General features: G+C 41.0%; 1 long non-coding RNA gene across 1 annotated transcript in view; it reads left to right on the top strand.

Annotated features, from left to right (window-relative positions):
• LOC133158760 (uncharacterized) overlaps nt 1–22,304 on the top strand; it is a 130,836-nt gene extending 108,532 nt beyond the window's left edge. The window contains exons 9-12 of the long non-coding RNA XR_009715284.1: nt 2,262–2,325; nt 4,497–4,649; nt 21,702–21,822; nt 21,887–22,304. This is a non-coding gene — a long non-coding RNA (uncharacterized LOC133158760). The remainder of the gene's footprint in view (nt 1–2,261; nt 2,326–4,496; nt 4,650–21,701; nt 21,823–21,886) is intronic.
• The last annotated feature ends 2,820 nt before the right edge of the window (nt 22,305–25,124 follow it).

Consider the following 25,124-nt stretch of genomic DNA (forward strand, 5'->3'; position numbering starts at 1 on the left):
GCTATTTTTATAAACACATATATATGTATATGTTTTAATTACACAATGTAAAATTTTAAGATTAGTTTGATGGGAGTTACTGCGAGTTGTGTTGAGTTCACTGTGACCATATTCATATCTTAAAATTTCCGTAACAACTCTGGTCCCTCTTATCTTGATGCACGGCTGTATACTAAAAACAGGAGTAAATCATAGAGAATATTAATACTGTGGTTAATCTCTAATCTCTAACTGCTTCACTGACATGTACAGTTTCCATAGAGTACATTTTGCCAACAGCCACTGGGGTGTTACCGCGTCTTTGGGAGTCAAAACACTTATCTCGAAAAGAGATCAAACCTGCACGTTGTATCTTATCTTGCAGTGTTGCCCTTGTGCACGCTCACTTGTGCGTCCTCCTCCGACTTCTCCAAGGTGCACTCGCTACAATCCGCACCGGTGGCGCTCTTTTTTTTTTTTTCTCTCTGTGTGTGTGAAAGCGACAGAGGGAATCCAAGCACATTTTGCACAAGTGTGACCGCCTCTGGTCCGCTTGAGTGTGGTCATAGCTGACTTTGGCTTTGCGATAAGGAGAGATGTGGATTCCCGAGCGTCACTAAAAAGAGCCAGTAGGGGAGGGGCGGGGGGGGGGGGGGGCATCGTCGTACTGTTTGGAATTGGACAAAGAGGCCATTGTAACTCTTTATGGAAACTCACTTTTTTTGAGCATGGCCTCTATTTTCTCTCTCGTACAGTTCCCCAAATTAGAGGTCAAGTGTGCTTGCTTCAAGCTGTTTGTCACTTTTAATATAAAAGTCACACGAAGCTAAGAAGTACAGTTTGCGTATATATTTTTTTATATTAACGAAATGCTATTCATAATACTCCAAAGACTTTGCTTGACGAAGTTGTGTCTCAATCCCTGTAACTCTTCTTTTCTTCCACTAGTGTATTTTACAAGCCAACAACCTTCACCACTACACCCAACATGACAAAGGGGGGGAAGGTTTTTTAAAAAAAATAAATAAAAAATGAAGGATGGCAGGAGGTGACAGGTAAACAAATTCCGTGTCATATCCTCCTGCTGTCTCCACTCTTGCCACTTGGCATTTTAATGGAAGGGAATGCGATGTAACATATAGTGGTAACTACAGCGGCAGCCTCGTAGCAAAAGGGGGAGAAAACTTAACTCCTCAGACCTATGCATTAAACATATTGTAGAATAGAGTGTAACATTTATCACTGTCATTCCTGGAGAGTTTGTGTAAATTTAAATGCGCTCAAGCGTGCTGAGCCCCCCCACCACCACTCATTCCCCCCCCCCCTCAAGAATGTATGCGCGCAATGCCACCCCAAAGCCCATTTTCCTGAAATCCTTCTCATTGTTCTGCACGAGCATACCACCAAACAGCTATTCATCTTTGGGGAATATGCTGTACAGAAATGTCTTTGTATGTGAGGCCTGTGCCATGTTGCTTCTTGACTGGCGGACTATTTTTCATAGTTTGGAATGGTCTGAAAAACGAGGGGGAGGCAGGGGGGGGGGGGGTCGCATGTAAGGACAGATATGGCCGCAGATATTGCATATTTATTTTCATTCAGTCTCTTCAGCATATTTTAATATATAAAATGGCTCACTAGTATTCACTTTGTTTAAAAACATTACAATAATCAATTACGGGCTCCCGCAGAAAAGACGATTAAATAAAAGCTTTGTGGATTGTTCGTGACAAGCACTTTTCCGCGGGGCAAAATGAAACAATCGCGCCTTTAAACGTGGACCATGTCGGCGACACATTCAACATTAGAATAAATTACCTAACCTTTACAACTTGCAGTGCCAATAACAGGATAAATGACAGATCATGGCTTATTATTCACTACGAGGTTTTACACATAATAATGATGTCATCAATAATGCCCGCCGTTTTAAAACATAAGAAAAAAAAAAACACTCAAGGCAGTTAATTTCTTTTATTTTTTTAAATCAGCCAGCTGGAAAGACGGACTGAAAAGATTGTCAGGGACACAAAGAAAAAAAAAAAGGAGAGAAAAATGTGCTGCGTTATGTTCCTTTTAGCGAACCGCACTTATGAGTCAATTTGCCAAACAATGTGAGGCCGACTTGACTGAGGAGGCACATCAGCGGCGCTGACACGGAAGCTTGTCAGTGACCAGCCGACAACAAATGGATCTCATCTGACAAATATCCTGCAGGGCTTTTTATTCTCCCCCCCCCCCCCTCCATTCTTCTTCCGCCCGTTGCTGGTCTTTCATTTTAGCTGCCGCGTCGTCTGCGGTCCTCAAGTAAGGAGTCATCTTGATGGACACCCGCACATTAAGCTGGTAAGTGTGTATGTACGGCACACATGGTGTCTTAATGCTTGTCACACTCCACTGTCCTTGTCTTTGCCGAGGGAAAGGCTGTCGAGTTTCACACCACTGAAGAAAACTAGCACATTTTGCACAGTAAATGGGCTTTTCAAATAGTTTGTGCTTGATTGGGGGTGCATGCACATATGTGATCTGTTTATCTGTACGGCTTTTATGCGCTCATTGGAAGAAAGTTTCCAAATGGGAGAAGCCGCGTTCTTGGGAAGTGTCGGATTTGCTTTGTTACGACGTTGGAAACTTTTCATGGAAGGTCATGCAGGGGTGGATTGAATTTTTCGCTCTGATTCCGGTAGTTCTGAATTTCCAAGTTGGAAATATTATCATAGTCTAACCTCCCGTGTCCTTTTATGTCATCAGGACGTGTTCAAGTCAGTTTTCTGGCAGTTATGATGTTGCAAATCGTACAAGCTGGAATTTGAGCTTTTTTGGCCTTGCAAATTTGGCGTCTGATTTTGGATATTTTTGTTGTCCAATGTGAATTACTGTTAACAAAAAAAGAACTTTTGTCGCTCAAGTTTTTGCCGTTTGTCGCAGCTGACCCGTTTCTCGACTTCAGTCACGTGACCATCGCAATGCGAGCCTGAAGGTGCTTTGACAACAACAGGCATGTGGATTCTTTTGTCCTTAAAACATGACCCACAAAAAAATCTGATGTGCGTTGAGGCGCTGGGATGAATAAATGACATTTCAATTGGGAAAACTGATTCATTATCCAAGTCAAGTGAGGTTGGTCACGGAGCAAATTTAAATCCAAAGGCAAGTGAGCAGTGTCTCCTCTTGTGTTTTCTAAAAATCATTTGCGATGCCGAACAGCAGACGCGGCTCCTCACTTTGAGATGATAGCTCGTGATTGATGCCGTCTGTTGGCGCTGATCGTCCGTTATAGGACACGTCGCATGTGGCGCGTGGCATTGAGGGTCATTTCCAGACAGCCTCGGCGGAAAATCTTAAATAAATTTAATTGTCTGCATCCGCCATCAGAAATGACTTTATGGATTTTGCTTCATAATTAAGAGCTCCCACATCCATAAACTTAAATCACTGCGCACAGATGTTGAGGTGTAATTAAAGCATTAAAATGTGCGAACAATCAACTGGCGCTTCAAAAACAGCCACGGCGACGCCGGCGGCACTTTTTTTTTGTTCAAAAGAAAGGACCTCCAGTCTTTCTCCCTTTGCTCTGTTTTCCAACACCGGGAAGTCATCGCCATAAATCTCGCCGCTTCGCTCCGCCATTCGTATAGCCCGAGTGATGCTAACACCATTAGCTGATGATTTAATGATGTGCTTTCCGTCATTCCTCCGTCTCCATATTCCCCCTCCCGCTGGCTGAGGATGCTGGGAATGTGTGTGTTTTTGAGGACGAGGAGGCTCCAGACGCTCATATGTCATCCACCTCCATTATGCCAAGGTCACTCCATTGCTTTTCTTAATGTGATCAGGCAAAGTGTCACTTTTGCAGTTCTGTGGCAGTAAATAAGAAGTGGCTCTAATTTGAATGTAGCGTACCAAAGGCCCTTTATGGGTTGTTAATTTAGTGTTTAAATACATTTAACAGTTGAGAGGGGGTACTGATTAGGCAGGCTCTCCCAGTGAGGGTTGTCTTTTTCGCTCCCTATTACTACTCATGTAGTATTTGTATTTGTATGTAATTGCAGTACTATTATATTGGTCTGCTATTATTATACGACTATAAAAGAAAAACAAATCTCGTCTCTAGTCCCATCTTGTGTCTCTAATTTGATTTGCCGGAAACCACCACGCCTGAGGAAAAACAACCAATCACAAAAAAGATTTACTACTGACAGATTGGAGTGTCGGCAAAAGAAAAAAAGTCTTAATTGAAAATTGTTAGCAAGTATATATGATGCTGACTGAGAAAAAAAACGAAACAAGAAGAAGCCCTCGACCACCTTAGAGTACAATTGCGCTTTAAGCCAACTCTTCCAGTCACTTTCTCACACAAGCCGCGAGCCGAAAGTGGCTCGCGAAAAGCCAATAGCGCCTCCCGACACTACAGATTCTTCCTGACACCTAATGCCGCTTATGAAATTGGGGGATAAGTTAATGTGTCACAGTAACATTGATTTTTCATTTGCCTCCTTCTGCCCCGCATCCCGCAGCCGGCCGAGCCTTTCCCTTCAGCCGTCGAGATGGATTACTGAGGACCGCTGTTCAGACTGAGCGGAAGGAGGAAGAGGAGGGGGCAGCAGATGATGCGGGTCTGCGTGAGAGATGCCACACCTGATTACAGGTGACGTCATCTCCGGTGGCAGGTAAGGTGGCAGGTGGATTCTGTTCAATCTGATACCGAAACATTGTGTGTGTTGCTGCTCCGTGTGTGTCATAGTAGCCACACTTTGGTGGTTTATCAAGATTTATGCTCATTAGCCTCTCTATGGTTTCTCGCATTATATGTAGCATTTAGCTAGCAGGTTTTTGTTAGATAAAATTACAGGTAAGTGGTCAACATATTTCGGTCATTAAAAATACACTGCTTAATTTGTGTATATTTTATGTGACAGTTTACACATGATATTTTAGAAGTGTGTTTTCATATGTTTAAATTAGGTTTGAACGATTTTGGAAATTGAATCTAATTGGGGGTTTTTCGTTAATAATGCGAGTTAATATGCGGTTAATTTTTTCAACCTCCTTTTCCATTGTATTTATTTTAACAAACAACAAGCAATCATTAGTATTTCATTTCAGTTACATTAATTGGTTAGCCCTAGTTCAAATCAAGTTTTATCGCCTATTGCATCAGTGAGTGCATGTTTAAATGAATAGAAATAAGATTTCTATTGTCACGACCAACAAATGTTATCTTTATTTTGTCCCATTAAAATAAAAGAACTGCAATGACAAATCTGAAAAAGCTAATATGACAGAGCTAAATCTATCATTTCTTCAAGATTTTGGCATTTTCTTCCTTTTTGTGGCTAACAAGTAGCAATTGCTTTTCATCGTCACGGCCATATCAAAGTGGGCCTAAAACTGAGAGGGTTAAGAAATCTACCTGGTTCCTCGGAGAGAGAGGGAGGGAGAGAGAGAGAAAGGGGGCGGGGGTCTCCCGTAACAACTACGCGCTGCTCAATGAGCTATGTCGTCAGTTCCATATGAGATTGGTTAATACAAAAGCTTGCCGGCGAAAAACATTGTCCTGCTGCCAGTGACAAAGACAAAGTGCCTGCGTTTTGGCGTACGCGCGAGTCAAAGGGACAGGTGACGACAGGGAGGGAGAGCAGCCGAGCCAATTTGAATTTCACATCTAGGAGGAGGCAGCGTGTCATTAAAAAAGCCTAATTTCTGTGTCAGGTAGGCTTACAGGTGATCCATCATCTTGTCACAAGAATTTTATTTTATTTTCAAAGGAGTTCAAAGCCAGCCTTCCTGACTTTTGCGCTTCACTTTCGATTAGATTTAAAGGCAATTAAGGGGAAAAGTCTTCTTCTGCCCTCTCATGCTCATCTGGGTTGGGCGGGTGTACTTTTCACAAATCCAAACATTCCGTAGCTTCAAAATCACTAGGAGCAATTTTAAGAGCCATCGCTTGGATGCACAGCAAACTTGACAACAAGCAGCAGATAGTGAATAAAAAGAAGTGCTTGACACTTTTTGCCACTTCCAGTTGAACCTAAACATGGGGGGAAAAAGAGAATTAAACATAATTAACCGAACGAGATCACTTTGCTTAAAACCTGCTAGCATAATGCTAACACATCGGCTAACTAAGCTAGCATCGATATCGCTGTGGTTATATCCTGTATGCGAACATGAACTGAAAAAAACACATTACAAAAATTATTGTTGTTATTTTAGGAGGCTGGAACAGATTAATGGCGTTTCCATCCATTTACATGGGGAACGCCGCTTTGAGATGTGTCACAGAACGAATTGAAATCAAATCCCCGCTGTACCGATTTGCCCACGTTGGCTCGTCAGATCGCCCCAACTAAGTGCACATCAGGACCCTGAGAATGCCATTTATTGCTACATTTCTGAACCTAAACGCCTGTCAGCTCCAATCTCGCCACAGGAAGGCGTCCTGGTAATAAAATACATCTGAGGGAGGCGGTGAAGGGGTGGGGGGTGGGGGGGCTAGCGATGGGGACACACGTTTTCCCAGATAGGCTGTGACAAAACAACATTACCATGTCCGCTTCACATAGCGACACGTACAGGACAGATGGTTGTCTTCGCCGTCTACAGCAAGGCGCAGACACATACACGCGGACGCGGGGAACATTCGCAACAACAGACTGCGGAGATTTAAAGGAAAAAAAAAAACGTTTCCCCAAAAAGTTTCACAGAACTTTTGATGGGTTTTATTCATGTAGTCAACAAAATGCAGGAAGATTCTCAAACAATTTACACCTCAAATTCTGCTTGGTCCTCCAAGACCACAATGAAAATACAAATGGCAGAATTAATTTTTTATTTTTCTTGTTTTAGGACTGTTTGATAGTACTTCACCAATACTAATAGCAAGTTAATCATTTAGTCATTTGAAATTATTACGCTTCAATAGTAAGGGTGTTTCAAATTTCCAAAGTAAAATTTGTTAAAAACTAATATCTCCCTCTAGAAAAAATGTCAAAAATCTACTTTGAGCTCGGCCTGAATTTTTGACATTTAAATCTTAGCTTGGTTGCCGTTAATAATACAAATTCAATTTGCAATTGCGTAAAGTATTTGACACTACTTTGACTCCATTAACTTTATCGCTTGTGTCATACAAGCATCCAAAGTTCCTCATGACTTTGCTCACTCAAAGAGGAGAAGAAAGGGGCAGGAGAGGGGTGAGTCCATAGGTCCGGGGGGGGGGGGGGGGGGGTAGGCACACGAGCGCGATATTGGCAGAGCTCCGAGGGACGCGGCGTCGTTACATGGACATGTAAGCACCGTGGTTGGCGCATCGCGCCGCCTAAGTGGACAAAAAACGCCAGGGCAGCAAAAAGTGGCGAACAAGCACGCAGATTCATTAGGCGAGCCCTTCCCGGCATGCTTTGCAATGACAAATGATTGACTTGGAACAATATCTAAAGTGATCAGGATAAAGTACCAGCCATTTCAAGGCTCAGCAAAATTCAAATTCTAATTAGACCTTGCACCACATTCCAAATAAAAATGGCTCCCTGGGTGCTTTAGCCTATCAGGTGTCTCTCCCAGACCACTGGAACAAAACGAATAAAGAAAATGATTAAAGCGATAACAAAGGCATAAAATTCAAATTATAGCGGCATCACATCTGGGATCTGTATGTCACTGCGCTGCCGTTTATGCCAACCGCACACACACAGACACACACAGCATTTCTGCGTAAGGACACGAAAGTAGAAGATGTGAAAAAAAGGAGGGAATTAAAAGGTGGAGAACGAGAACGCAAATAGGCTCTCGGCTTTAAGGTTATTAATGACTCCTCCAAAAATGTGCGCGCTTTCCAATCTCTGCGAGAAGCGCTTGAAGGAGCCTGCAGATGAAGCTGACCTTCACAATGTTCTTTGGTCTTTAGTTAAGAAATTCACTCACCATTATGGCATCATTAGGGAAACAAGGATAAAATTACTCCATGCTTAATGACCTATAGGATCTCCACCAAAATTTGTTTCAGATCTAATAAAAGGGAGCCTAACACAGTCCAATGAATTATGAGGACTGCTACGCCGGGTATTAAAATGTGCGGGGAAATAGATTTTCTCAAGCTAGGAGGACTGGACTTTTCAAATCAGATAGTAGAATGGAATTTTATGGGCAATAAATTCCACCATGTCTCAATTTCATTTTTTTTTTTTCCTTGCCCTCAGAATTTTCCAGCCTGTGATGGAATCTGTGAGTGGGCTGGCCTCTAAAAATTCATTGCCAATTGCCGTCTCCTTCTCGATCCTCTTAAGGTAGATAGATTGATGGATGAATGGCTAAACGGGCAAATAAGTGGAGAAAAAGTAGGAGCCAAGGAAAACCACATGTATGATGGAAATAAATGATTAGATACACATATGGCTACTTCAGAAGAAAAAAAAATCCCCAGAAGGGGCGATAAGAAGTCAAAGATTTGTAAAATTGACCCAAAAATATGTGCACTCTTATTGGAATGAAGATTATGGAAACAAAATGTTCCGAATTTCATCCAACAAAAATCAGCTAGCTTTATGCTAACATGATAAATGTGCTAATGGTGTTACGCTAAATATAAACCGTCAAATATCTGCTCCTCGAACATACGGGACAACAACTCATACAAAAAAAATCAGGTGTAGTATTCTGCAAATTTATATTTCTGAATAGGATGCAAAAAGAAAGACAATGCTTGATAATGCTTTCACATTAGCGCTTAGCAACCAGGCCGTTAGCGTAGAGGACGCCCAAAAAGTCAGACGTAAAAGTTGAAGGAAACGGCCATCTTTTTTTTTTTTTTCTCGCGCCACTTTAAAAGTGCCGTTGGATGCAGCACCCCAAGAAGGAGTTTGCGAGCTAATGGCATTTGCTCTCTTTAAACTTTAATCTTTGCTATTAATTCCCTGCAACTGGAGAATGTGCGAGAGTTAATGTTCCATGAACGTGTTTCTCACTCTGCACTCTCCTCAAGCTAATTACCCTCAGGTGCTAAATGGGGGGAAATTGCAATCCATTTGGAAGGGAGAAATTTCACCTCCCTCGCCCACCCCCCCCCCCCACCCCTCCCCTCCACCACACGCCCACCACCCCCTCGTGTGCAAAAGAGAAAATCAAACATTGAGTACGTGGAATCCGAAATGGACAATCAGCGCTAATGTGCGATGGGCTCGCCCTTCTCCAAGGTGGCTTCGACGAGCGTAAACGGCTCGCCCCCGTTTCCCCGCCTCACCGCTTATCGCTCGGGTCACGCCGAGGTCAACCGCGGACGACCCGATGCCAAACAGATGTTTGATTGACACGGAAGCCGCAGATTGGCCATCAAAGTTTTTTTTTTTTTAATTTCTGATGGCGAAGGAGAACCGTCGAGGGCGAACGGCGAAGGAGGAGACACACCCGAGGAAGTCAAAATCCAAATTAAAAGCGGCTTACGCAGCGGCTGACGGATCGGCGGTTGTCGTCACGGGACATTAAACGGCGGAGAGTGACGGCGTATCAGTCAATGACAGAATCAAGTTGCCATTACACAAATGGTTCCCGAGTCCATCGCTAATCAGTAACGCGGGATCAACGGCAGACAAATAGCTTTGATAAGTTTTTGTTTTTAAAGGGAGGTGAGGAAGTCAAGGGAAATGAAGTCGAGTTGGGGTGAGGTGGGGGGGGGGCGTTAGGGAGGTCTCCGCTCTCCCTCTAAGGAGTATCACTTTGTCCTCCGTTTGATCTTTGTCTCCACACAGGAAATTAAAGATGTGAGGAGGTGCTGACTACCGTCTCGTAAAAACGGAGGCCTCCGTTTCTGACAGCAAAAGTCAAAATTAGATTTGCTCGTTTAGGAATGACAATAGCTTGTGCCTTGAAATACACAACTTACTTTTTTTTTCTTTTTTTTTAAAGATACTAATTTGGAAGCGAAAGACTATGGAGTCGCATTTTTTTGGGCCCCCATTTTTCCATTTTTGTAAATTTTTCCAACTCATTCCTTTTTGATTAGCAGTCCCCTTGATTCTACTGTCATTCAATATAATTTCATACTTTATCATTCACAGGCAATTTCCCCCCAGAAATTGCATTTTATAATTGGAAAATATTTTATTTAGTGGGTTGATTATTGTTAAAGTGCTCTCAAAATAAAGTTGTTAGTTTAAAAAAAAAAACAAAAAAAAAACTACAGTGCTTCACTTTACTACTATGACCAGCCACCATTCCACGTTTCAACACTTTGAAATTAAAAAGGAAAACAGTCCACATTTTTCCTCCCCGAGCATATTTCATGTGTGCAATAATAAATGAATTAGTGGCGGGGAGCAGCGAAAACAGCCCATATCTTAGATAAACAATCGTAGTACCAGCCCTGAGCTCCCGCTGTGCGGGGAAATCACTCCCTACCATTTATCTGCAAACATCAAAAGAGCAGATAAGTTGAGTTTCTTGAGAGAGGGGAGGAAGGGAGAGAAAAAAAAAGAAAAAACACGCACTTCCATGCTTGTAAGTAAAACCCAAAGAAGTGGGATAAGTTACTCCATTTCACCCTGTGTGGCCTTTCACGCCATCGTTTTTGCTTGAAGGCATAAGTAAAGTGTCTGTTGATGCCCGCCCCAATCCCAAATCTCATCCTGTAAAATGTCAAAGCTATTTGGTTAAATCATTAGAAGCGGGTGGCGTCTCAGCGAAAGGTTATTTTCTTCATGAACACTTGAGGGTCCGCTGAGTCCCCCCCCCCCCCTCCCAAAAGTGTCTGTTGGAAAATGCGTTGACATTTTACATGAATGGGGGGGGAGGAGGCTCCTCAATGGACTCTCTGTCAGCGCTCTCCACGTTTCAGGTCATTATCGCAGCGATGGAGGACCACTCGACCCGTGTTGCTATTACCTTGGAGGAAAGACTCAAACTATTATGAGGACGATGCTATGAAAGTGAGAGGCGTTAACCTTTGACCTGGACATGTTTGGTGCACGGACTTATTTATAATTTGATATTATTTGGAGTTTCTTCCTAAAATGTTTGTTATAACCTACTGTAACATGAGGCCTATTTGGAATATTAATATTACGCTTAAATTTGACGTAAATGTATAACACAAAATTAAAATAAAAAAATTGTACCGTGAATATTTAGGAACAAAGAACATTCAATGAAATGGTGCTTAATTATTCCATTTAAAATGTATTGAACTGAAATTAAAAAAAAGATAAACATTTAAAAAGAAAAAACACAACTGAAATGTGCTTCTTCTATACTGTAATATATTGAAGAAAAAAAAAAAGAACCTAAAGCTAATTCAACATTCTGCACAGTTTAATTGTTTCAAGTACCACTTACCACCAATAATGTATGATACCACAAATCTGATAATGAATCAAATTCAAACCACTTCTGTTTATGTTTGTGAGTGCTTGTGAGTCTTTTGGTGTGTGTATGTTTGCATGAGTGTGTGCGCGGAGAGGAGGTCCAGTCAGCCTGAGTCGGCATGCAGCTGATAACGTAGGTAATGGCGTTTCTGGAAGAGTGAGGCCAGATGAAAGCACCACATGGACAGATACCACAGGCATACTGGCCTCTTCTTTTGGAAAATTCCATTTTTTCCGGCAGAGAGGCATGAATGCCGAGGCTGAATCCAAATCCGGTTTTCCGCACTTTATCAGCGTGTGGCCCACCAAGTGGTGAGATTGTGCGGCGGGTGAAGGGGGGGGTGACGGGGGGTTGACGGCGAGGAGGTTGGCAGGGCGGGGTGTAGGTGGGCTGGGGGCACGGGGTGGGTGAGCCACTCAGGCGAGACCCTTCGCTTTAATCCAATTTACAGCCTCCCCCAGCAAAAGATAATTACAAGCCTTAAACCAGCTTTGAAAAGGGTTGGAAGAAAAGACCTCACTCGAACCCAAACGGTGCATCTGCCCCCCCCCCGAAGTGTCCAAGTAGACAACAAGAAGGTTGCGAGGGGGTTGTTAGCGGCGCTAACGCTAAGGCTTTGTGACAAACTTTAAGTGTGTGTAGCTAAAGAGGCAAAGTGATGCTTTTACGTCTTTAAAGAGCGTGTCCTAGTGAGTAGATGACCTCCGTTCATTTTGTATGACCCCCTCGGTGCGAATTGTGCCACGTAGCAGGTCCAGCGCATATAACGAAAGATAATTAAAAGTTTTATCGGAAGAAAGGATGCGAGCTTAATGCTAACATATCATGAGAATTGCCATACAGAGGCTAAAAGAAATTAGCATTCATGTTTCAGCAATTACAAACCTTCAACTGCTACTTTAAAACACAAACCTACAAACAAAGCATACAAAAAAAGAACATTTAATATTTGTATCTTAATTGCTATGTTTTGTTTAGTAGTTGTAATGGAATGAAAGTCGGATAATCCTAACATATAATACAAAATGTTATTAATGGAAATTAGCATTGGTGTAAGAGTAATTATAAACTTTCAAACAAAGGCTTCTTAACTACATTAAGCAACAATGATGGCAAAAAACAAAATTTTTATTTCAAATTTTACTGGATGGCGTTAGAGTGAACCTTGATGTCACCGGATTCATCATTCATAAAAATACAGTGAGGACTGAATGCGTCTCCTTAATGGCTTTGGCTTGTTTAACGACACCATTCAAAATGTCCGCTTGAATGTGCCATGGCTCGCGCAAACATACACATTGGAGCTTTCCTTTCTCGCAGCCCGCATCTTTGTCAAACAGTCTTTGAAGTGAGCGCCGAGAAACAGGGGTTAACTCTGGCAAAAGAATGCGAGGAAATAATGAAGGGCGACTCGCAGGGGAGCGGAAAGGCCGGCCGCCCGCCCGCCCGCCTGCCCGCTCCTAATTAATGGAAGGAGAGACACTCCCAAATTCTTCCATTCACAAGCTCACAATGGCCATCTCCAGCAAGCAGAACCTGGAATGGACAATGGGAGGAGTGAATGGAAGTGGGGGGGACTCAAAACTCAAGACCTTATTTTGATTATTATTAGCTTATTTTAAAGCTTTATGCATTCAATGGAAATGTGCTCCAAAACGGATCCTAGAGGACAATTTAGCAATTGAGCATCCAACCCTCTACATTCTACAAGGTGGGGGCATCAAGGTGGAGGCCGGGGGCTTATTTTGCCACAAGTCAAGAGGCGAGGAGGTATAAGACAAGTATGAGCCCACCTACCACTGATTTACCCCCCCCCCCCCTTGTTAGTTCCTTTAGTTTTGACTTCTGAGCTGCCCCACACTGCTAATCTGTTAATTAATTAAGCCCCTCCCACAAGACACCCAGCAGGGTTAGAATACCTTTGTATTGATTTTTGGTACTAATAGTTTTGAGTTTTTGTTTTTTTTACATTGGTGTGGATTTTATTTTTTCCATTATTACTTTATGTATTCAAAAATGCTTATTTGAAATTTAGCCGAGCTTAGCTTGATTACAATAGTTTTAATTGCAGTGCTAGGTTAGTTTATGAGAATATTATTTAAAATATCCATCTGATTTTGTTGTTGACATTTGTCTTCAAAATGTGAATCGAATAATGTAATAATTAGAGCGACCCCGCTTTAAAGGGCACATCTTGATGCCCCTTCCTTTAAGCTCCACTTGGAAGAGATGAGGCTCGCTCACCTTGCCGTAAACAAACATCTCGGCGCTGCCCGCCGAGGCGGCTGATAAGTGGGGCAACAAAGTCAATTAGTTGTGTGATTATTAGTATGTGACAGGCGCCGGGGTCCCGCAGATTAACTCGCGAGCCTTGAAGGGATGGGACAACAATAATGGTGAAACATGTCCGTCCGAGCAGAAAAGTAAAGGTAGCAAAAAGGAACAACAGCCTGTTCAATTAATTAGGTTGAATTAATGAAGTTCTGCTTGATTAAATGGCAACGGCGTCCAGAACGCCTCGTTTTTCCTGACATAATGGACACTTTTATGTCAATTACAAACGCCTTTATTGTTACAGAGAGCGGAAAAAGTAAGTTACTTTACTAATTACGTGATACTCAAAGTAATTTAGCAACTGATTACTTGATATTTAGCAGGCCCTTTACCAATTACTTAATATTAAAAGTAATTAAAGCGATGATTAATTGATATTAAAAGAAACAGTTACTTTTACTGATAACTTAATATTTAAAAAAAAGTTGGATTATAATTCCCTGGATATGAGAAAAAATTGTTTCTATTTTAGATCTTGTTTCTAGTGATGATTTGTTTCATTCTTTCTTTTTTATTTGTTGCATTTCTACTTGTGCGTCAATTCAAACAGCTACTCATTTTTAGCGGATTAAATTTAAACATCCTACATTTATTCATTTAAATATCCTGAAAAGAATTTTTTATTATTATTTTGTTTATTTCTAGATTTTTTATTTAACACATTACTGGCATCACTGCTTTTAAACCATGCATCTCCTTGGACACTTAATCAACTAATGAATGCTATTTGGCCTCCATTAACCAATCAGCTCCCACGCAGGGTGACCTCCAGCCTTCACCCTTCCCTCGACGGCGGCGTATTGATTCACAGCAATGTTTTATTTTCACCCTGTAAAAAGAGTCGCTGATGAAGTGTCTTCTCATTGTCCCCAGAGACTCGTAACTATTGTTTCTATACACTTCAGCGTGAGCGAGCGCCTGGGCTCGCACGGCGGCGCAATTGTGAACATTTAGACGGCTATTATATGAAATAATTGTCACGCAGGATCAATAATAATACACGTCCTCTGAAAGCCACCCATGCAAAAAGTTACTATTTCACACGCAATCGTCTGTCTGTCTTTCTTTTTTTTTTCTTCACGTTCAATATAACAAATGAATTATTTCTCACGAGCGATACGGTGTCATTGACAGAATTGTTGGTTTCCACCTCGGTCATTAATCAGAAGTGTGTTTCTTCTTCTCTGTGATGATGGAACGTCTTGCACTCTTTTGTGACAAATTACACATGCAATGTTTGCACTTGCAATTACAACTTAACAGCTGTTTGGGTAAATAAACAATGCATCAGCGCACGTGCGCCAGGCAAAGCTTCACGCCATTTTGACCTGAAGCTGTTTAAAAAAAAAAAAATTATGGCAGGAAATTAGCGGAAAAAAAAAATAAAAGAGCATTCATTTAAATTTTTTAATTGGATTTAAACTTACTCCTTATTTCATTATAAAAAGGTATGGAGATTTATTTTGAGCATATACTACCTGAAATTCCTACGTTAAAAAAAAAAAAATATATATATATATATATATATATATATATATATATATATATATATATATATATATATATATATATATATATATATATATATATATATGTTCCTGCAAAATTTGGCAGAACGTACCCCCCCCCCATGGTGCCATCCATTCTTGTCATCACAGAGGCATCCAACTGTACACTTCATTAAGAGTTTGCTAATATTTAAACGGGCAAGGCACCTCCAATCTGACCTCTGAATGGATGCTTTGGGTTAACGGTTAACAAAAAGGCACGTTGGGCGTTGATGCTCACTAAAAGATCGCCAAGTGTGATCTTTCATGGGTTTCAAACGCCATTAGCAAAATTGGATTCGGGTTAGGCTGAATTTGCTGACCATGCTTAATTTTTAGGGTCATCATAATTTACTTGAGTATTTATATTTTTGTCCCAAACAAACGGCTTTTGCATGACAAATGCTATTAGCTAGCATACCGGCAAATTATAGCAATACTATGCTGTAACAAAGAGAAACAAACATACCTATGTCATATGTCACTTTTGACACACAAAAAAAAACATACAAAATGACAATAAAAAAAATCTTTAGGGTGTATTTTTCCAGTTGTTATTAGCTAATTTAGCCTTTTTTTCACTTTAGTGTCCAGTAATATTCATCTAGTATAGTTTATTTTGTATTTTACTGCCAAGTCATGAAATCTATTAGTTGATTGAACAACATTCTCTCGAGAAAGGCAAAATCAACTCCGCCTGCTCCGTTTAGTGCTCATTCATGACTTTTCAATCTATGGAACAAGCGTTACATTGGGGTTTTGTCTCCAACCTGTTGCATAAATGAGCCGGTCCCGCTGAGAGGGACCGAGCTTTAATGAGTTGGGTTTGAAGCCCCTCTGTCCTTTTGACTCAGCCTCAGCTTGGTCTCCTAATGAGCCATCATCATGCAAAACTGCCAGCTTGATACACATTAATTGGATTTTCACTTTTTCACCAATTAATTGAGCAGCATTGTCATGTTGGCAAACCATCCTTCCCCCCCCCCCCCCTTCTCATTGGCTCAAATAGCCACTGTCTGGACAGGGGAAGCTTTTTATTCCTGCTCTTTTCTTCTCTTGTACAGATCAGCTATCTCATTAAAGGCTTATGACATTTGGTGGAACCAATCTCTTTGTGGAAAGAAAACAGTTTGTGTGTGCTGCTCAGTTGAAGCCTTTACATTGTGTTAAGCTACCTCCCCAAGCGCCCGGTAGGGTAGGGTGGGGTGGGGTGAGTCAGACCACTTGCACCCTGGAGGAGAGACCACAGGGTGAGGGAGAGCAATCCCACGCCGCCATGTCCGACAAGCGCCCAAAGAGCAATATGGTGACACACACACAGTTTCCAATTCTGCTTGTGGCTATTGAAATCGGTGAAAAATGAGATCAGAGGTTGCAAAAATACTCACACTTAGGTAGAAGTAAAGATATTTGTGTGGAAAGATACTCGGGGAAAAGTTGTATTTCTTTTCAACGTGCGTTGTGTTATCTGTCCAGTAACAGACCGATCGACACGTACCGCGATACTATGTGTACGATACTGTACGATTCATGCACGGTTGTTTATTATTGTAGTTATTTGTCAATAATAAATGCCTCATGTAATGGCCTTTTTCACCCAGAGATGATTGCACTCTCACGACCACTTGTTAACTCCAGCAGTGACAAAATAAAAAATGTGTGGCCGTTCATTCTCAGGCAGCCGCCCCCCCCTTTGTTTGTCTGCCCTCCGCCTCTCTGATGTGTAAGATTAATACTCTTGCCACAATCTCATAGAATAATGCCACTTTAATCTTGTTTGGGGCAAAACTCCAAAGTGGAGTGTGTCTACTTGTTTCCCGAGATGACTTCATCTTTCTTTCTTTCTCGGCCGCCTGCTGTCCCCTGGCGCTGGATGTCCCATTACCCTTCACACGCTGCAACTTTCTGCTGTTTGCACAAACGCTGGCCACAGGAGCCGAAAGCGGGCCGTGCTGATATTGATGTTTTTGGGAGCGTCGCCCCCATATTACCGAGCTCGTTCTGGGCCTCTGCCGAGGAGGACTGGCCGAGGGGGGCCGTGCTTTGTTTCATTCGGTGGAGCTACGAGTCATAGAGAAAACACAGGAGTGACATAATAGAAATAGAATTTTTTGCTTCAGTTCAATGGGCATCGTGCTGCCCCTTCTGCTGTGCGTGCTTTGGCCACCTGGGGGCAGTATAATACAGACATTATTTGTTGTTTGCAAAGGACAAATAATACACGTGTGTGAGTTTTGTTTTATCGGTCTACGTGTGTTGCGCCACACTTAATGGTTGAGAGAGTGTGTTTTTGCTAACACATTGTTCTTACCAAAATCATCTGGTAAAATGCACCTGTCTTTTATTAAAATTAAAATTTATTTTAAAAAAAAAAACAAGAATGAAAGAATTTGAACTGTACAGCAGTTAAAGTGGTTAATGTTTCTATTATATTCTAAAAAAATGATTATCAAGCATTAGAATCACCAAAACGTTCAACCAAACCAATTTATTCTTTCCATTTAACAAAAATCCCCTAGCTTATTGCTAACATATGATGCAAAACTTAATAGACATGCTAATGGGAATTAGCATGTCCCATTAATTCTAAACCTTCAAACAACTGCTTTAAAACACACTGAGCAACAAAGCATACAACAACACTCACAAGATTATAAATTGAGTGAAGAATGTTCCACATACTTACAAAGGAGCAAAAAGTAGTAACTATTTTTTTTTTTTGCTCATCAAACAACAACACGCTTGTTGTATGAGCCCTTTGGGGGGGGCTTGTATTTGTTTTGTCTTTCGCCGGGTGGTTGACAGCGCTGCGTTAGTGCCTCTTTTCCACCGTGTTGACCTCATGAACGCGCCGCAGCGAGCGAGCAGTAAATCTCTAATGAGGCTTGATGTAAATACCACATCGCACCAAACCACATCAATTCGCCCCGTGTAACAACTCATCACCTCGCACGCAAGCAGGGGGGAAAAAAAAGCAACTCGACCTTGTGCTCAATAGTCACAATACATTCCTTTTTGTGTTTTTTTTTTCTTAATTGCAATGTGAATTATTTATGGTGACTAGCATGCGGCGCTATGCTGATTTGGCTAATTGTATTGTTTATCGTTCTTGTTAGTGGGGATGATTTGCATTTTATGGCCAATGACGTCGACTTGTGCCGCTTCTTTTAAATTGTTGGGGATGTTTTTTATGCGTGTGTTGTTTGGAGCACAGGTTAGCGGGCGTAATCAAAATTTGGAAACTGTTTGTATAGTTTATGTATAATTATCTTTGGACATTTTTTCAGCTTTATTTGCTGGGATAGATAAAGAGTGTCTGATATTGTACGACGTTGTTGCAATGAAAACCTATAAATGTCGTGTTTTAAAAAAAAAAAAAAAATAACTATGTCCCTAAATGCTATCAAAATGGAAAAGTTGAGAGAGAAGTCTGACAAATTCATATATTTTTTTCATTTATTTTGGGTAAGTGGTTATTATAAGAAAGTTATTTTCTTTTAAAGAGACTATTTTGGCAAGGTTAAAAGTTCTCTGTGTTTTTCCCCATGATAATGTCGTAATAATGATGCAAAACTCATTTTGATGAGGGAAGGACGTTATTTCTATCCAAGTAAATTTCTATCAAACAAGTATGATGCATTTTTAAAAAATGTGTATTTTCTGTATTGCACTATTCGTTCTATCGTGAATGGACAAAGTGGTGCTCTGTTTGTATTAAATTGGGAGAAAGAACACACACGCACTTATATTAAAACAATCTTAATGTGTGTGTTTTTTTAATATTAAGTTACGTCACAGCAATGATAAAGTAAATTTATCCTATTATATTTATAAAATATATACTGTTTTCAGATTTTTTTTTTAAGGACCCAATTTTATTCCTTTAATTTTTTTATTTTTTTTATTCATATTATTATTATTATTAATAATACACATGATTCAAGCAACTCATTACAACATGTGAACCACACAATGGACAACTGAAGCATCTTAGAAACAAAATCTGAGTCACTGACAAAAATGTAGGAAGGGAGGGATACTCGGGGGTAATTGTGAACAGGAAAAAAAAACATTCTTTGGATACTAAGTGATGTTTTATGGGAATGACCTTACTTTTCACTTGCCCACTATAACCCGCTTGCATTGTCTGTCATCACAGTAACACGGAAGGCACAATGTTTCACTTCCAACAAGGGCTTGGAATCAGAATGAATCCTAGGCCAGTTTTGTTGTTATGGGCGGGGAGACCGGCGGGGAGGCAAAACGAGCAAGTGAAGTTGAGTTTGAAGTAAACAGCCTCATTAATGCACTGTCACGGCGTCCATTTGACCCCCCCCCCCACACACACACACACACCCCAACAAGTGGCACCAATATGAATCATAACCAAAGACACATCAAGGAAAATAACTCACAATCAAATTTCTGAAATTTTACTGGAAGAAAATTGTTTTTGCACACGCCATTTAATAATTTATATTTTTAGCCCCCAAAAAAGTTGTGTGTTTTTTTTACTGCGCAGCAATCATGATGATAAAAAAAATGACATTTATGAGTATGTGTCTAAGCTCCTTCTATGAGTCAGGAATAAAAAGAATGTTTTCTCGGAATTAATGGCTAACTCCAGAGAGAGCCGTCTCTCTCTTCTTGGCAAAATGACCACAGGCAGCCCAGGAATTTGACGAGAGTTAACACCGGTAGCCCCTTCCCATACATATATTGTTATAGCCGCAGCACCCGTGATTGAATTTCTGACCTTTTGCCGAAATGAGAACATGAGGGGGTGGTGGGCCGGTCGGTGGGAAGGAGGGGTGGGTGCATTTCAATTTTTGTTGTGGAACTGACGTCGTCAAATAACTACAGGCGAGGAAAGATCACGGCTCCGTTCAATTACTCTGCTTTGTAAAGGCTAAAGATGACTGTTTTGGACAAGGGACTTACAACGGTGGACATCGCTTCTGTATAATAACCGCTCCACCAATCAAAAAGCACATTAGAAGGCAATGACGGCAACCCAAGTTATTCTTATTGAAGACTGTTTTAGAAGAATTTACATTTTCCTCCTTTACGCTACCATGTAACCCTCTACAAAAAAAAAACCACTTTCACAATGAAGATGTCACACTCTCACTATGTCCATTCACATTAAAAACTGCTGACAGCTGAAGGGGAGCATTCCCACTTTCATGTGGCCCAAAGTCTGCCTCCACTGTCCCGACTCTTTATTAATCACATTTGAATCCCGCAGTCTGGCCCCCAGACAGACAGAGCCCACCCCCCCCCCCCCCCCCCATTTTCTTTTATTTCTTAATTTGACTCCCTAGCTTTATAAAAAGAACTTCTGAAGTGGACCAAGCAGCCCACCCAGTAACAACACTGGCTCCACATTTTCCTTATCGTAATTATGGAGAACTGATTCATTTGAAGTTGCCTGTTAAACTTTGAGCTTTTGTTCCTAACAGTGTTCCTAACGCTTCATGCTCTCTGTTGTAGACCTCTGTTGCCCCTTAGCGGCCATATGCTGGAAATGCAGGATCACCCCCACAGCAAAATAGTGAATCCATATGTTTTTGCTTCTAATTGTGATAATAGTTCAAACTTCCCTCATCATCCATTATATCAAAATTGTCTTGTTTTATATAAATTAGAGGATTCCCACAATAGAAAAAGACAGGTGGATAAGGAATAAACCTAAAAGTATATTAACTGTGTGAGTCTTGGAAGAAGCAGATTTGTCAATTACAAGAGATACCAAAAAATATTTCGGGAATAAATATGGACTTTATGCCATCATACAATAAGTAATAGAGCTCGAGGGCATGTTTAGGCAATGCTGCCCTCTAGTGATTAGAAATGATCTTAAAGCTAACACGTCTTGAATTAAAACGTTACATGTCCTTGAAACATATCTATGATTAAAAAGAAGAATCTGATTTTATTCCTTATTCTAGTCGTTGACAATGACATGCGACGTTTTGAATGCATGCTTGTGAGATGGTTCTTTTCTTTCAAGTTGGAAAATCCCACGGTGTCCTTTGAGACGAGACGAGGGTCGGTGGGCAGGTGGTGTCGGTTCAAGTATCCCGGGGCATAATTTATGAGAGAGGTGAAAAGTCAAATGAAGACAATGGCCAGCAATTAGATGTTGGTGAATACTGCAGTGTGTGACATGAGCCGGCGCTCATTTCTCCCAAGGCTGGTTTACCTCGTTTCGCACTCTTTAACTTGTTCGACAACTTAAGTTTTTTTGTTGTGGAATATATAGGCACACTTTTTTTCCAATTAAAACATGTCAGTATTCTTGCACTCGCTCACAGGTTCAAGATTCAGGATTTTTTTTCCACTTTATTTTGTTTATATTTGTTGTACTTTCACCTATTACCACTAGATGGCGGGACCCTATTTAGTTTCAAACCAAATTTGAAAGTGGAATGAAAAGATCAGCCTTGAAGACTAATCTTGTTTTTTCTTTCTTTTTTACAGATACGTCCAACACCATCTTTCACGAAACTTGACTTTGACCCTTTAAAGAGGCGTCCAAATTGAATGCCTGAGGGAAAACGTATGCAATATCATCCTTTCCTGAGGTGTTAAGTTGCTTTTTGTGAGTATTAATACATGCACTTAACCTTCAGTCCCTTGCTGACCCCCTCTGCCCCTCCCCACAGGCTTGTTAGCTCTGCCCAAGTTCCTTCAGAAACACGTCAAGGAAACAATGTAGAAGGAAGTAAGAGATAAAGTTGCTGCAGCTCTGTTTATTTGCTGTGTCAACGATTGAGAGATGACACTGTTTCTATGCGGGAGAGGAAGAGGAATCTGGCCCGGCCGCATTTCCTCGGGCCAAAAACATCACTTGAAGAGGCTGAGGAGGATTACTGACACTTTGTTTGAAAGCTGAATATCCTGTCTTTACGTCCATTTACTGGGAGCTGAGTCATCATCAATCACTCATTTTTAAGTGGGCAAAAGAAGAAAAACATTTCTTTACACTTATAAAATTGTGTATTTTTAGGACATAAATTGGTATTGGTCAAAATCTTCTGTCAGATGGGTGAATGACAAATAAGCAAATAATAAAAGATCCTATTAAAATATCAATGTGTTCTAAATATTTTGATTGTTCTTTTTTTCCAGAAATATTGAAAAATAAATGAGCCAATTATGTTTGTGAACAGAGATTCAGATATCAAGTACAATAGAGTCCACGCTTTGAGTGAATACCATACACAAAAAAGTTTCTATTATTCTCTATTCAAATCATCCCAATCAAACCATCCCTTTAATCCTTCCCCTCAGTTTGCGGCAGTAACTCTAACCCGCAAGCTGTCCAATGTGATTGATCACCCGCAGATAAACATCAGATAGAACAGGACAGACATTGATCCCCAGGAGGAAGAGAGGACTTGTCTCACACACACAGTGACATACGCAAACCTCTGTGAAGCATCTGTCAAAATAGCACAACACGGAACTGTATGTGTGACTAACGTGCAGACATCTGTCAGCTCTTAGGGATGTGAGGCAACCTCACTACTCCAAGCGGATAAATATTGATATCGTTGATAGATACTATCAATATTTTCAATCCATCCCACCCTGTCATGTGACCATGTCTTACAGTGAACCAAATAAGCCTCTCCAATAATAAACTTGCTTAGTAGTCCGATGACCTGCGATCAACCTCTCATCTATTATAAACCAGTAGTCCAATTAAAATTCCAACGTTATTATTTTTCGAGCCACGATGGTTTTGTTTGGGGCAAGCTCGGGACTTACCTCTCGGGTTCTCTCTGAAGGGGAAAGTCTTAAAAAGAATGAGCAGGTCTTTGAATTATGCAAAGCAAGATTTATATGGGGAGAAATTGTCGGCCAGAGCAACTTGAGAAGGTCGGCTATGTGGCCTCAGTGACAAAAGGTGCCCCGAGAAGATGACTGGAGATTAGGTGACGCTCAGTAGAGCCTTCGCTGTGTTTTTTTTCAGTTGTTGAAAGTGTCCAAAAAACACCAAGTATTTTGCCCTGAAATAATTTCCACTATTCACTTGTTAGCTGATCAATAAAACCATACATCTTGTATTACACACAAGTCAGGGCTCCATAGTGTGATGGTTAGTGCTCTGGACTCTGATGTCAGTAACCTGAGTTCAAATCTCAGTGGAAACTCAAGCTTTTTAACCTGGAAAATTTGACAACATAGTTGCTTGATGATCCCCCATAAAACCATTTTGGCATTGATCTTTTTACTATTCGAGTGTTAGCTGATCGATAAAACGATATATCTTGACCATATCACATACCAGGTTTCTGTAGTGGAGTGGTTAGTGCTCTGGACTCTGAGCCCAGCAGTCTGAGTTCAAATCTCAGAGGAACTTCAAATGTTTTCTTGAAATAATTTGCACTAATCAATTGTCAGCTGCTCAATAACCACCCAAATCTTTTCACGCACGTGTGTTTAACGAGGTAACTTGGAAAACATATTGGAACGTGGCCCCGAGGACTAGAGTTTGACACCTATGACCTATGATATTTCCCTAATAAAGTGGCCTGTTATTAGGTACACTTAAAAATGGCGGTGTACCTAATGGAGTGTCCATGTGATGCCCTCGTTAAGCGCACCTGCGTGAAAACTTTTAGCCCCTTTCACGTTCCGCAGGAGCTAAAACTTTTGGCTGTTTGATCTGTACTTGCACTGGGTTAAATAAAGGTTAATCTAAAAAAAAAAAAAAAAAAAAAAAAAAAAAAAAGTGAACCCTGAACTTTGAACCCGCGGTGACCCCGCGGTGACCCGTGGTGACCCCGTGGTGACCCCGTGGTGACCCCTGGGTGACCTTTGGATCCTGAACTTTCAACTCTATTTAAAAATCGAAAATGTGCACATGACCCCGTGAACTTTGAACCGACCTTTGACCCCTGGGTGAACTTTGAACCGTAAACTTTGACCTTTGACCCCTAGCTAATTACGTTTTTTTTTTTTTTTTAAACCGGCATAGCAGAACGATCCATGGTCTTCAGATGCCGCGCTGTCGCCATCTCCTGGTCAGTTAGTGAAATGCTTTTGCTGATGTTTTTTTTTCTCTCAATTAAAACAAATCAATTAGCCAGTTGGTTTTCTTTATTTAATATCTATTATCAGACAAAACCAAATTGTGAATCAGTCACCTAGGCTATAGCAGAACAAACAATCCATGGTCTTCAGATGCCACGCTGTCGCCATCTCCTGGTCAGCTAGTGAAATGCTTTTGCTGGTTTTTTTCCCTCTCAATTAAAACAAATCAATCAGCCAGTTGGCTTTCTTTATTTAATATCTGATATCAGACAAAACCAAATTGTGAATCAGTCACCTAGGCTATAGCAGAACAAACAATCCATGGTCTTCAGATCCCACGCTGTCGCCATCTCCTGGTCAGCTAGTGAAATGCTTTTGCTGTTTTTTTTTTCCTCTCAATTAAAACAAATCAATCAGCCAGTTGGTTTTCTTTATTTAATCTCTGATATCAGACAAAACCAAATTGTGTAACAGAAAATAATTGAGAAGCACTGCTGTGGGGAAACAAAAGAGTGGCGTTTGTTGGTCCCGCGGTGGACTCTGCTTCCCTCTGCTGGACCAAAAAGGGCAAGCAAGTCTGTTAACTAGTAAGACACTATCACCAAACTGTATTCATACCCTGATGGTCCAGTGGTTAGCATGCAGAGAGAACCATATGCAGCCATGTCAGTGTCTCACCTGTGCTGGTCCTAAGCCCGTGTGTGTATATGCAGAGGGTTGCATCAAGAAGGACATCCACTGTAAAAATTGTGCCCAACACTCCTCTTACGAATCATCTGGCCAAGAACAGGTCCTTCACCCCTTTGGAGGAAAGCCAAAAGGAGCCAACACCAAACTCATATACTATTGTTATTATGTGAA

Source organism: Syngnathus typhle, linkage group LG8 (assembly GCF_033458585.1).
Source record: "Syngnathus typhle isolate RoL2023-S1 ecotype Sweden linkage group LG8, RoL_Styp_1.0, whole genome shotgun sequence".
Taxonomy (NCBI): domain Eukaryota; kingdom Metazoa; phylum Chordata; class Actinopteri; order Syngnathiformes; family Syngnathidae; genus Syngnathus; species Syngnathus typhle.